Source organism: Stenella coeruleoalba, assembly GCF_951394435.1.
Source record: "Stenella coeruleoalba genome assembly, chromosome: 9".
In the NCBI taxonomy this organism is placed as follows: domain Eukaryota; kingdom Metazoa; phylum Chordata; class Mammalia; order Artiodactyla; family Delphinidae; genus Stenella; species Stenella coeruleoalba.
Window position 1 is genome coordinate 71,406,862 of NC_137155.1, and position 14,082 is coordinate 71,420,943.

Genomic DNA, 14,082 nt, shown 5'->3' on the forward strand with positions numbered 1-14,082 from the left:
TCTCTCACTGTCTCAGAAAGAGCTGGTACCTTAAGTCCACCATGATGGAAAAGCTGCAAAGAAGAGTCTTTCCTTTCCTTCTCTTCTACTTTACGTCTTCTTACTCAGTTTCATTTTCTTCTTCTTCACTGTGAAAGACAGAGAGGAGCTTTAGTCATCTGATGAGGAAGTGATAAGAAGTTTGGTGGCTCTGGCCATCCTTCCAAAGTGTTGTGTGATCCTGATCCTGTTAATTTTCCGTAGCACCCTATACACTGGCTACCACAGCACCGCATTATAATGAAATGTACACATACATAGTTGGTTCTCCCAAGGCAGGACTATTTCATTCTATGCCCCTATTACCTAGTAAAATGTCTAATAAATGGCAGGCCCTTGGTAGAAAAAATTGGTGACTGAACTGAACAAATTCTGAAGCAGGGCTGAGAGCCCCAGCATTAACCCAGTAGTGGTTGTTGTTAAAACTGTAACATTAGCATGGATGGCCAGAAGAGTATGTGCCACCCCTGTGCCAGAGTGATAACACAAGAGGAGATGTCTGCCTCATCGATCGCATGCTCTGCTAGGCACCGTGTTCACTCCAGCCTCAGAGAGTCCTAATAAGGAAACCTGCTGAAAAGGGAGTCTGGTTTCCTATTAATTCCACTAGATCATCATTTGAATGGATTAGATAGCCAAGCTACCTAATAACCACTGGATATTGTGTATGTGTTTACTGGCCTAAATATGTGCCAGTTGTGGCAAGTACTCGAAGTACCTTCTTTTCCCTTACTTTCCATATCCAGTCCATCACTAGACCTGGATATGAAGGCAGACTCTGGAACCAAAATGCCTGGTTTCAAAGCCTGGCTCTACCACTGACAAGCAGTGTGACCTTGGGGAAATGACCCAGTTTCTCTGTACTTCAGTTTTCTTATCTGTATAACAGAGAAAATAATAGTACTGATCCATAGGTTTCGTCCAAGTATTATGTGAATTAAAATACATAGACATGGGGCTTCCCTGGTGGCGCAGTGGTTGAGAGTCCACCTGCCGATGCAGGGGACGTGGGTTCGTGCCCTGGTCCGGGAAGATCCCACAAGCCGTGGAGCGGCTGGGCCCGTGAGCCATGGCCGCTGAGCCTGCGCGTCCGGAGCCTGTGGTCCTCAATGGGAGAGGCCACAACAGTGAGAGGCCTGCGTACCGCAAAAAATTTAAAATAAATAAATAAAAACACATAAACACTTAAAACAGTACCACTCAGTGTGATTTATTTATCTAACCTACTCTCTCCCATTCAACCCCGTAGCCATTATCTTAGATTACTCCTACATCCTTTTCTGCCTGGTCTAGCCTCTAAGGTCCCTTGCTCTAAAGTGTCCTCCAGTCACCTTTCCTAGAATGCCCATCTCTTGATTAAAAACTCTCTATGAGGGACTTCCCTGGCAGTCCAGTGGTTAAGACTTTGTCCTCCAATGCAGGGGGTGCAGGCCCAATCCCTGGTTGGGGAGCTAAGATCCCACATGCCTCGTGGCCAAAAAACCCAAACATATAGCAGAAGCAATAGTATAACAAATTCAATAAAGACTTTAAAAATGGTCCACATCCAAAAAAAAAAAAACTTCTCCATGACTTCTCATCTAAAGTCCAGGAAGTCACCGTGCTTTCATAAATTCCTGCATATTCATGTTAATCTTATTTTACTCAGCCTCCCGCTCATTTGCTCCAACCCCGAGCTGCAGTCAGTCAGATTCTTAATAATTTCCAATATCCAATGTGCCCTTTCTCATCTCCATAACTTGGCATATACCCTCTTCACTAGAACACATACCACTGTTAACTTCAGGTCGCACTTTAAGACAACTCAAAAACTTCTCTGTGAAACTGTTTCTGATCCTTTCAATCCACACCCCTTGCCTCACCACTGCAAAACACATCGTACTGTTCTTCAGTTATTTGCTTATACATCTTCCTAGGCTGAATTTCTTGGGAGAAAGGCCAATACATTTCCCATCATTGTATTTCAAATCCCTAAACCCATGACTATCAATTAAATAAATGATTATTGAATGAATGAATTTGTGCCCACTTGCCTTTCCTAACAGTTAGCTTAATTAGAACATACCATGACTGTGAGTTCATCCACTATTTGCTTTGACCAAGGCAAACATTTAAATCCCTTAAAGCAAAATTTCACAGAACCTAAAATTATATGCTATCTGGCTTGTCAAGAATAGCTCCTAAGAGCGAGTATAGTTTAATGCAGTGGTTCTCAAAGTGTGGTCCCTGGACCAGAGGCATCAGAATTACCTGAGAAACCCTTAGAAATGTAAAGTTTTGGTCAACTCTCCAGACATAATGAATCAGAAACTCGGGGGATGGAGCCCAGCAATCTGTGTTCTAATAAGCTCTGCAAGTGATTCGGATATACTCTCAAGTTTGAAAATCACTGGAGTAATTAGAGCAGTCTGAACCAGACCGCCTGAGTTCAATTACCAGCTCTACTCATTATTAGCAGTTAGACAGTAGAACGTTACTTAACCTCTCTGTGTCTCAGCTTCTTCATCTATAATACAAGAATCATAATGATTAGGGTTGTTATGATGATTAAATGAGTTAATGCACAGAAAGTACTTACCACAGTGCTTAATCGGTTAATGATACTTAATTAAGTCTAGCTCTTTTTCTTACAAAATCACTATCCTCATGAAATTTATTCTCTATGAGGTGTTCTTCATATTTCCTCATTCTTTTGATTTCATATCCAGAATCTATTTTCATGCTGGTGAATACGACTACTGATAAGTTTGATGAGAACCAGGACTGAACAAAATAGGGCTTCCAGGCCACTAGAAGTCACTGTACCTCCCCACACAGGTCTGCAATAAGATTCCATGAATGGAAGGAGAATTTGTTTTCTATTCTAAAATTAATTGGCTCATGATCTAACAAATGCTGCCTTTGTTTTTTTTGTTTCTTTGGGGTTTTTTTTTGTGGTACGCGGGCCTCTCACCGTTGTGGCCTCTCCCGTTGCGGAGCACAGGCTCCGGACGCGCAGGCTCAGTGGCCATGGCTCACGGGCCCAGCCGCTCTGAGGCATGTGGGATCTTCCCGGACCGGGGCATGAACCCGTGTCCCCTGCATCGGCAGGCGGACTCTCAACCACTGTGCCACCAGGGAAGCCCCTGCCTTTGTTTTTTTATAACATATCCTCATAGTTTTATACGGATTTCTTTTCTAACATGTTTTTCTATTCTTCAGTAGTTTTATCCTTGATAATAGTAACTACTTATCAAGATGAATACCATCCACCAAAAGGAAGGCATTTCAAGAAAAAATATCCCCCAAATGCAAAACTGTCTAAAAAATGTTTAGGTAAGAAAATGTTTTGGTGTAGGCAGAATATTTTGAAACATTATTTTTCTAGAAAATGGAATGCTCATCCATTCTGCCTGCTGTTAGATACTGTACACCTTCCAAATATTTAACAGCATTTCAATCTCAGAATTCTTAAAATTAAAAAAATAGTTTTACAGTGGCAAAGTGACAAAGTGTACAGGTACAAAATTTCATGGGAAAATGTCTGGAAGTATTTTTTGCGTTCATTACCAGTTAGAAAATTGCATTTATACTCGTTACTGTTTGTAATATTATCCAGAGTTAGGGCCACTATTTTGCTTTTTATTGTCTTGAGGAGAAGGAAAATTATGTACATTATAAAAACACGCATGCATTCGTATACACAAGACAGAGCTAAGTTTAAATTCTTTTAAAATGTGTATATTCCCTGGTAATGCAAGCAATTGTCTTATGGCAGTCAGCCTTTGGGGAAATATTTAAATCAAAAGCAACTTCTCTAGCATTGAAACAGGTCAGTGGCCTTGTATGCAATCCTTTGCCCAGCAATGCATAAATTTTTGTTTCAGAAAACTTCTGGTAAGGTATTTCTCAGCTTTCTTAGAAATCTTTCTCATTCTTTGTCACATAAACATTCACTCTACTGATGTCTTAGCACACTAAATTTTATTATTCAGAGAGTTAATATGGAATTGTAGGCCTGTACTTCAACTATGGCATTTTAATTATTTTGAATGCATCTTAACTAGGACATGATTGAAATGAAACCCTTAAAAGAGGTAAATAATCTTGTGATTAATATTGGAAAGAGATGAAAAAGGCTACAATGAAAAACTCTGAATAGCATGTTTAATTTTAGGTATCCCAATTTGAGAAGGCAAATTAAAGAAAGATTCAAAAATTCAAAATGATTAAGAGAAAAGGTGACGGTAATTAATGAAGAAAGCGTACAGGATTTCACTTGGTAGAACATGGTGAAGCAGTGCTTAGTGGTAGAGATGATAATTACTGATATTTAAGGAATATGAACAATGAGAAAGAATATAATTTTCTAAAGATATTGGTACAGTGGGAATTATTAGGAATATTTGGAGGAATTTTTAAGGCAAAAAGATGAAAAGAACCCAAGAAGAAAACTGGATGGTGATACAGATTTATAGTTTAGGTCTGTAACACTAAAACAATCTCTTTCAATAGTTGACTAACTCACATGTCAGCTGATTTTTATGCATATAAATCTAGTACAGAGAGTATAGTGTTTTGTATGTTTTAAAGAAAATTAGTGGTCAAAATTAGGCCCAACTTCTGAATCTTGGAGTTCATAATCAGTAAACATAGAAATAAAATGCAAATACCTTGCTTAAACACACTAAGTTACTACTTCAAATTCCCTATTACAGTCTCAGAACAGTCCTATCTATTAATATATTAGTGTTAAAACAATATTAAACAAAAGGTGTTCTCTAGCTAGACAGACAACTCCTATTGCTGTTAAAAGAAATCTCATGAGTTAATTCATCAAAAAAACAAACAAACAAACAACCATTTTGGTGTGTTTCTTGAGATATGTATCAGACTTTTCATAAAATGTTGGCATACAAATTTCAGGTACAGGCAGCCTGATACCAGAGACGATATGGATGAAGTTAAAAGATAAATGAGTACCGATTCTGAAAATTTGGATCCTAGTATTGATTTGCTCACTTCACCGGGTGATCTGAAGCAAGCCATCTGCTCTTTAAGTCCCTGCTTCCCCATATCTGTAACGGGAATAATGTAGGGGGATATATGAATCAGTTGGATAAGATAATCTATAACAAGTGCTTAATAAGATAAAGCTCTAAATAAATAAAATGAACACTTTTTGGTAAAAAGCCTCATTTTGAGTAAAAAGATCATGCAAATAACTTATTATTCCTCCAAGTTCTTCAATTTCTTAGAGAAATGAGGTTTTCTTGGATTAAGATAAAGCTATTTATTGTACGAATTGCATGGATAAAAGTCATTTCACAGTATTAAATGCCATAATTTCAGCCATTACTTACAAATTATAATTTGTGTATCTCGAATGCTTAAATGTCTTTTTATGTTATCTATTGCTATATAACATGTTTTCCAAAATACTATTTAATCCTATCTCATGATTATGTGGGTCACAAATTGTGATAGGTCTGGGCTGAACAATTCTCATGCTCCATGGGCATCAACTGAGGTCACTTGGCACTGTTTTGTTAGTGACTGATCTGGTCTGGAAGGTCTCACTTAGGTTCATTTACATCACTAGAACCTTGACAAGAATGTCTGGAGGGCTGAGCTCAGCAGAACCACTCTTCCCTTCTATGTAGCCCCATTGCCTCTGCTCATGGTTTCTGCAGCATGAACTTCTTACATAAAGTTGGACTTCTTACGGGAAGCTCGGGGCTCTAAAAAATCAAGATAGAACTGCCAGTCTTCTCAAAGGCTGGTCCCAGAAACGGCATGGCATCACCTCCAACATACTCCTTTATCAAAGCAGTCATAGACCACCTAGATTCCAGGAGAGAGAAAATAGACCCTATGTCTCAATAGGACATGTGTCAAGAATGTGTGGCCATTTTTAACTGCCACAACGCATTTCTGAAGGTAACTAAAATATGTATGTAAATAAAATATTCCTGAAATATTTTTCAGGTAAATCAAGAAGACTGTAGCTTTAGTTTTAGTAAAATATTTCCATTCAGTCGAATTGATACAATTATGAGTCATTTTAGTACAAACGGTGAAGCCAGTTATGTGCCTCGTTATGAGCCTTAACTTAGACTAATGTTTATCAGTACAAGGTTAAAAGAATAGTTCAATTTATTTGATATAGTTGGACAGATGATCAAGCAATGGACCCCAAAGATGGGGCCCTGGGACGTAACAACAGGACAATATATGTGGAGGAAAGAAGCTGGTGGAAAGAATCTGGAGATATGACTAACATGTTTCTTTTAACAATTTGTGTGGCATAAGAGAGATTTATTTTATTTATTTTATGATTAACTGTATTCTTTTATAGACAATGACTGGATATTTTAAAAGGTAATCATGTAGCACAATTAACCCAGGTTCTACATAGAATTAAACTAAATATGACATATAATCTCTTTTGACCCCTCTTGAAATTTCGTTGTGCAGAATAGCTGGTATAAAACAAGAAAAAAAAATTAACTCAAAAGGAAATAAACTATTCTCAATCATACTGCCAATGGAGAGATTTTTATGGAATATTCACTTAACGGTGGTATTTGGGAAACGAACTAGCAACTGTATCACATAAGAGCTCCAAAATGCATAATTATTTCCGGAAGACAAACTGTGATTGTATCCATGTGATAAAATGCCATATTCCAATAATGTTCTTTTATAATTGTAAACTCTGAGGCTTGTCACTAACTTACCCATTTCAGTTAAAATTGTTACTAACGTGATACTTTATCAGAGAAGCCTAACATTTTTTAAAAGTCTTTAATATATGAATTTGTTATAAACTGTCACTTTATTTCAAACATAATCTTATAATTATATTTCAGAACTTTAGAAGTTCAGTATTTAAAACATTTAACAATTGCCCTGTATTGTAAAGTGAAAATACCCATATATGTGAATCACACTAATAGAGATGATTTACTAAAAGTTAAAGGGCACTTAGTTTGGAAAATATAAATAATTTCACTTAAGCAGTAAGACAGTACTATAATCAAGGTCAACATAGCATATTCTCTGCTATCAGTATTATTTCATGTGAATAAATATAAGATTTTAATGATTTGAAACCATCATTTGAACACATACTATCTGTATATAATGTTATATAAACTGCCGCTAAGGATAAAATAGTCTGTTTAATTGTAGAAATTTCCTTTTTATTGTAGCCTAGTTAGAAAATGTGAAAACATGGTAGAAGTTATTATGGGAGTAGTTTGTTTTCCACTCTTCTACACACATTATAAATAAATTCATGATTATAATTGGTATTAAGGAAACTAAAAGTATAAAATATATAATTTGAAATTCATTCTTTAAAAATAACTTTTGCTAACTCTGATATAGATGATGACTATACCACCTTGAGACCATGTTCTCTGATAAGCTACAAACTGGGACAGTGGGGCAAGGTTTATATAAAGAATAGAATACTGAAATGTTTTTTTTTTCCCAGAGATAAGCTTTTCTATGGTTATTTCATTTTCTGGTTTTCAGAAGTCTTGCATTAAATGAGAACCCTCAGTTGGTAGCTCCTGCATTTGCCTGTTTCTGGTGTTAATTATCTTTTGTTTGCCCTTGATAATCCTGAGGTTGGTATGCAGATGATATGAAGCCTGCAGAATCATCTCAAAGTGTAAAAAACAATGGCATTGTCAATTCTGCATCACAACACTTTATAAATTATGAATGTTATCCACATTAAGGAGAGTGGTAGACTTTTAAAATTACTTCCATGAATAGATTGAATTACAAGTATTATTACATTTCATTTTATTAAGTGCATCTTCGTAGTTATTAGAGCAAATGAACATGTTCTCTCAATTACATAATAACATTAGAACTAAAAATTATGCATCAGCACTCCCAGATGCATAATGGAGCATTGTATATTTATCACTCTAAACAATATTTTTGAGCTTATCTAAAGGCAATTATTACCTATTGAACAATATTATTATATTGGTTTATTAAAATTCAGTTTAGCAACCACCTCTTTTATAAAAAGCTCTAGGTATTTTCAATTTTTTTCAAAGAAACAATGTATACAACTAGTCCAGTTTACTTATATTTGATGATGCTTGTCTTACTATAAAATCATGAGATTGTATACCGATAACAGGAAAACAGTCACTAAAATATGATATCCTAGATTAGCTATTTATATTATAGGAAAACCAATTGAAAATATTATTTCTAAAAGTTTTACTTGTCTAATTTGAAAGCTGTAGTTCAATATCATAATAATACATTCATATTAATGTTGTGAGATTTTAAACAAAGGGTTACAAGTTATAAATATGATTACAATCTGCCTAGATCTATAGGATCAATTTAAAAGTATTTTTGCTAGTCTAGGTGACTTGTAAATATCAGTTTTCAATAGAAATACTTTTATATATCACATTTAACATTCTAAACTCAACTCTTGTTAATTTTGCTTTAATTAATGGTCGATGGTTTAAACAGAATGATTATTGCATATTACATTCGAATATTACTTCAATGCTTCAAATTAAAATTTTTCTTTTCTTATATTTCATAAACTGTTTTGCTTTGATGTTAAATATTATTAGAATGCTATTTATGTTAATAAGGTTTTTTAAATAAATTTAGTTAGAACTGAATACAGCAATTTCCAATATCAACACTACTTTGCACAAATGCACAAAACACCACCAATGTCTTTAAGTGTGGTGGAAGATAGCAATTGAGCTATCATTAATGTAACAAAATAAATAAAAGTTACTTTATAGTTTTTGAACAGCTATGGAACATGGACTTTGTTAAGAATACACGGCAACAGCTTAATTGACCTGAATTTGTGAATCCAAATTTTAGCAATAGTAAAATGAGTTAGTCTTTTACATTGGTTAACTTAGTGTATTATCATCCATTTGATTTAGCAAGCACATTATTTGCATTATTTATAGTAAAAGTGAAAGTTATGATTTATACAATAAGAAAAGGCAATTATTATCTATTGATTGAATAACATTATTTTACTTGTTTATTAAAATGCGATTTAAGATTTATAAGGAAATATCTTTCAATTATATGTTTAGGTATATTCCTTGTTTAAACTTCTTACACGAATACGAATTTCTTAATTGCCCTTTTTCTAAGTAAGGACTGATTTATTTATAAAATTTTCTAATCCTTCCAGCAGAAGGGAAAAATGTGCAACATTTCACAGAAAGAAATATTCTATGACTACATTGACAAAATACATTTAGATCGAGTATTTTCATTACTGTTTAAAGAGATATAAGCCAATATGACTCATTCACCCACGTATTTAAGCGAACAACAAATACCATCTCTAAGATATTTTTAGAATATTCATCTTTTTATATTTCTCTCCAAATGGTGTGCACAATTTATAGGGCATACAGCACAGCAAATCTAAATTTTTCTCAATCTGCCTCCAATTCTTTTGTGTTTCCTTCTTGCTTAAGAAGTTTCAGATATGAAAGTGTTAATAATGTCTTTAAAAATAACTTCTATTTAAGAAGAAAAAATCATGTTACTTCTTAATCTTTCTAATTCTGTTCTCATAAGATGAACTTGGATTTGTTTCTTTAACACTGAATCCTTTAATAGACACCTGATTTCTTCACTTATGAATTAAAAGAAATGACATCAGATTCCTAGGTAAGTACTATTAAATAAGTCACACACAATAGTAACACTGTTTCATGTAACAGAAAATAAATATTTGGTTCAGTCTCCTGTATATGCCTTTTTTTTTGGTAAAGCAGTGATTAAGGACAGGTAAATAGCACGCAAAAGATTATGCAATAGTTTGCAGTTTGCCTTTTGACCATCACTGAAAAATTTCTGCTAGGAAGTGAAAGCCAGGCATAATTCACTAAAATTACACTGAATGCCTCGTGATCAATAGAGATAAATCTAGTTTTGTTGTTAAATCGATTCTCCCCTTTATAGAGATATACTGTCTTGATTGTTTTAAGAATAATTGTTTCACTAAGGATTTTTATGGTGATTAGGAAAAGGTAAGCAACAGAAAACTTAATGCACCTCCTTGGCATTGCCAGCATTTCAAGTTAATTTGCTAGAGATACCAATAGAGATTATATCATTTTGAGCAATAATGTTTTCCTGAAAGAAATTCAGTGAGGCTGATTTCCTTTCAGAAATAAGCAACCTCTGTGTTTGTTTTACTTTTATAAAATTTGCAGATCTTGCCAATATAAATATTCACTAATGCATAGGCTCTCTTATAGCTTTTATCACTTTCCTTGATTTCTTGGCATAGATCACACTGAGAAAGTCCAGATAATTTTTTTTGTGTGTGTGTATTACAAAAATGTTTAGACTAGACTCAGGGACAAAGGTAGACCCTAAGGATTGCTTACAGTGGTGTTGCTGAATTATTTCTTAACTGAGTGTGTGTGTTCTACCCAGTTTCCAATTTTTACTAAAACATTTCATATTTTAAATATTCCATAAACAATGATTCAAATGCAGTACACTTAAACACAAAGGGTGAAAGAAAAACATGAATTTAAGTAATAAACCATTATTCTATTTTTAAAAGAATTGAAACAAAAAATACTAAATATACTTTACTGAATGGTTTTAGTGAAACAACCAATTTAATGCTAGATATATATAAATGGATAATAAATACAAATATAATTTAATTCATATATTTGTATAATGTATTATCATTTATATATCCCTTTATAGAGAGTAAAGTATTTTAATGAGCAATAGGGAATATTTCTTATAAAATCTTAAATTATCAAATTACATGCTTTTGTAAATAACATAATTTTATAAATAATAATATCATAGAATGAGCTCATTTTGAAATTTTATTAAAATCTAAAGCTTAATGTGAGGTATTCCTTTGGGTCAATAACAATCTCACTGGTATATATCTAAGGTAATTATATTTCAGATAAACAATTTCTATTTTCCCATAACACAGCTAAAATATACAATAAGATAAAGTTGTAAATATTTTAGTCAGGAAGCAAATCCTATACTTTCTTCCTACCTGTATGCACGTATTATAAAATAGAAACAAAGCATTTAAACAATTCATGAATATAACATATTTTGAATTTATCAATAAGAAAGAAGAATCCTAAACAATATTATAGCATGGCTTCTTCCTTTGAAAACACAAAAGAAATAATACTGTTAGCATGCAAATTTTTATTACTCATTTTCTTAATGCCAAGTAAATTTTAACCCATAACAAGCTACTTAAACCCTTCTGAGAGGCAATTTTGTGTGTATGTGTGTATACAAAGTCGTTTTACCAGTAAAGTTTTGGCTTTTCAACAATTATTTAGGTTAAGCTATCAACTATTCACAGATTTCATCATATATACAGAAATTATCTTAAAAATGTTTCAATATTGAGGAATATACAGATTGTTATGTTTAAGTATGTCTTAAAACATAAATCATTTTTCCCTTCAGTGAGCTAGTAACTATGGTAAATAAAACTCAAGGAAGCTAAACAAAATCAAAGCAGTTGTGATTTCCAAACAGAAAACACGTTACAAGTCACAGACTGGAAAAGCTGACAACTTCTCAAGCAGGGGTGTTAATGTAGGAGCTGTGTACGGCATTGTTGTAACACTGAAATTTATGAAACGCACTTCCCTTCTGTATTTGATGTACTTCCACTGACCCGACCCCAGCACTGTGTGAAGAAGACGGCTGCCAGGTAATTCTTTCCTTGATTTCTTTGTAATGGATATAAATGAAATAAAAATGATCCAGTTTTATTTAGAAATGAAACATTTAGTGGAATATAAAAGGCATACTTGTAGGAAATTGGTACATGTATTTAAAAAGGAGTGTGCTCCACTGCCTCAGTACCTGGATAATGGTTACTGCTCACATGACCCTCATAAACACTTTAGTTCAGGCTTTCACAGTTAGAAACAAAATTAACCCTTTAAAAAAGCTCCAAATTATCTGCGGAAAATTCACATGCCAGTGGTTACTTTTTCTCATGGAAACGTGACAAGGCCAGAAGATATGCTTTGAGGTCACAGGCCACAAGTAACCTTATACATATTAACCATCCTGCTATATATTAATGTACCAAGATTTCAGCAGGCTCTGGAACATTAAACCTTCTGTCATTCTTGTCCCTACTGAATCTGATTCTGCTGAGGTTTAGTGGAATTATAAACACATATGAAAATATGCATAATATATTTCTTTTTTGAAGTGATTATAATGTGATGTTTCTGCACTGCCAGCATTCATAATAAAGCAAATGTGATGTTTCTGTGCAATATGACATCCACCGTAATCTTATTAACATGTAAGCAGCATAAAACAAAACATGCACTGTATTACCTGCTTTATTTAAAGGCATAGAACAAATAGATTAATTAATGTAAACTTTTATGATCTTTGGCAACAGATACGTGCCGTCAAGTTTGGAAATCCTTGCAGTCGCAGACACAGGTGTGTCAAAAGAAGGGTTTTAACAATTGTTAAGTTCTCCCTTACAAATAAAACAATAATACCCAAACTAACTACGTGTAGTTTTAAATCGATTGATCATTTTGAACACCCAGAGAAGATGAATGACAGTGAGCAACATTTACCTGACATCCTTGAATATTTCACAGAGACAAGTTGATATGAGTTTGTATAAATACTAATATTAAGCAGAATTAGCTTTGGAAAAAATAAAGAAATTGTACTGAGGTGAAAATTGTCACTGTCAGGAGAAATGAAGTTATATCAGAGAACAAGTGACATACAATTTTCTCTAGAGTGTTTTTAATAAAAATAGCTTTTCTTTGAATATTTTGAAGTCAGACATGAGAGGCAATCTGGGCGTTTGTCAGAGTTTGAGAGTGTGAAAAATTGCTGCCTTAAATCATTTAAGCTGAAAAGCAACTTCTTCCTGCTGAGATAATTTCACGTTGACTTACCGTGCAAGCCCTTCAGGCATTCCCAGCTCAGAGCAGAAGTTTTCAAGGGAAAAACACAGAGCGAGAACATGGGAGAAGCTGGGACAAGAATCAGCAGCAACTCCAGGCGTTCACGCACATCTGACTTTGATTAATTAGAGAGCTGCTTTTCTATGTCCACATGTACTGCCTGATGGAAAGGTAGAGTGGACCGGGATACACAAACTTGGAGTTGACTCTGTTAGGTTTCAGCAGGTTTTGACACCTTCTACCAAGCTTGCAGAATCGCTGCTTAGGGAGGACTAAATTGCTGAAGCAAACTTTTAATTTATTCATTTTCCTAATGCAGAGAAATTATCTGAACTGCAATAGACTTGATTTTCAACAGTGAATAAATCAGTTACTGTAAATGTTTAGGTTAGATGAACAACTATCTTGCTGCATAATGAAGGATGAGTTATTTCCACTTTGAGGGGGAAAGTTTTTTGATGTAACTATTCATTTTTGCATTTAAGTACCACTCTATATGATTTTTTCCCTTTTATTTTAATTTAAAAATTCTATGTTGAAAATCTTTCTATATTCCTCAATTGTTTCACATTCAATAAAATGTTTTCTTAAACTCTTCATAAAATGTTAAAATTTAAGAAGTATCCACCGTTTAACATTTTACTGAACGTTAATATACATGAAAAATCACTTTAGGAATATTGCTTTAAGGCTACTAAATATTCAAATAATAAATATAAGTTCAATTTAAAAAAACAATAATTAATGGTCTAAACTATCAAATAATTATCTGAAATTTGAAAAAATAGATATAAGTGCATTCTTAATGCATAGCTTCATTGAAATTTCTGATTCCGAAACAAAATACTCAAAACTAAAGCCTCTTGGTTTCCAGAAAGACAACTCTTTTTTAAAAAAATCATATTTGAGTCTTCTTAAATCTTTCATTACTCTGAATTCATTTATGTTACATAATGAAAATTCTCCTTCACTCCTTCCCCCCACCTTGTTTGCTTATTTATCATGGAAACTGCTTTTTTACAAGTTTTTGTTTTTTAATTTAGTGAGGTTCACGGTTGCTTACTACCTTCTT

At 33.7% G+C, this 14,082-nt stretch overlaps 1 protein-coding gene across 17 annotated transcripts in view; it reads right to left on the reverse strand.

Moving 5' to 3' along the window:
- LOC307192094 (uncharacterized protein) overlaps positions 1-14,082 on the reverse strand; it is an 868,937-nt gene that overhangs the window by 500,658 nt on the left and 354,197 nt on the right. For 14 of the 17 annotated variants that reach the window (XM_079932629.1, XM_079932628.1, XM_079932642.1 and 11 more), the window contains one exon: positions 30-128. The exons of 1 other annotated variant lie outside the window; for it this stretch is intronic. The gene's annotated coding sequence lies outside the window, so the exon portion shown is untranslated. Of the gene's footprint in view, positions 1-29; positions 129-5,001; positions 5,097-14,082 lie in introns of all 17 variants that reach the window. 2 more of the 17 variants (XM_079932630.1, XM_079932641.1) reach the window with 1 other exon arrangement.